This window comes from Orycteropus afer, unplaced genomic scaffold, assembly GCF_000298275.1.
Source record: "Orycteropus afer afer isolate SDZICR_OR568_19922 unplaced genomic scaffold, OryAfe1.0 scaffold00409, whole genome shotgun sequence".
Taxonomy (NCBI): Eukaryota; Metazoa; Chordata; class Mammalia; order Tubulidentata; family Orycteropodidae; genus Orycteropus; species Orycteropus afer.
In genome coordinates this window covers 675,098-676,061 of record NW_006921996.1, presented here as the reverse complement: position 1 = coordinate 676,061, position 964 = coordinate 675,098, and positions in this window count along the sequence as shown.

Here is a 964-nt window from a genome sequence, read left to right as displayed (position 1 = left end):
TAGATATTTCAGGTTTTCTTGTTTTTTTTCTTTTCTCCCTGTTTTCTTTTTTTGGTTACTGTTCCTGTGTAATTACAGGTTATATTTTTGGTCTATGTGCTTTTCATTTATTGGTGGTTATTCAGTTGTAATTTTTGTCTAACTGAGTGGGAGACAGCAACAGTTCCCTTAAGATACAACTATACCCACACCTTCTGTAACTTCATTTACCAAGCGAGAGCCACTACCACCTTCTCCACAAATGGGCCAATGATAAAAAATCACCAAGAAAAGCCTGAATCACCCTTGGCTGCTCTTCACAGTTAACAGAGATCTAAATACAGCAACACCACAATGTCTCGGAGACAACAGACCATCACAATCCACACAAAGAAGCAAGAAAAAGTGGTCGAAACAAGGGAACAGGATACAGATCCAGAATAAATCCCTGAGGAAGAAGCAGCATTGGAACTCTCTGATAAGGAATTCAAAAGAATTGTACTTAGATATCTTCAAAGGATTGAGAGATAAACCAAAGAAAACACAGCAAAAACCCTAGAAGAATTTTGGAAGAAAATACAAGAACAAAATGATTAAATAAATGAAAAATTAGAAATAAATCTAAATTTACAGATAGAAATCCAGAAGATTAATACTAAATGGCCAGAAATTGATCTTTGGAAAGAGATCAATCAGAACAAAAATCAAACCAAAATGAAAAAAGGTTAAGTTCATGTGGGATATGATCAAAAGGAATAATCTACATGTCATTGGAATTCCACAACAGGAAGAAAATAAATAAAACCACTGTGAAAATTGTCCAAGATTTGCTGGAGGATATCTTCCCTGATATGATGAAAGAGGAGAATATACCCATTAAGGAATTCCTACCAACACCAAACAGAATAGACCACAAAAGAAAATCACCAAGATATATCATCATCAACCTCATGAAAACCAAAGACAAAGACAGAATCCTGAAAGC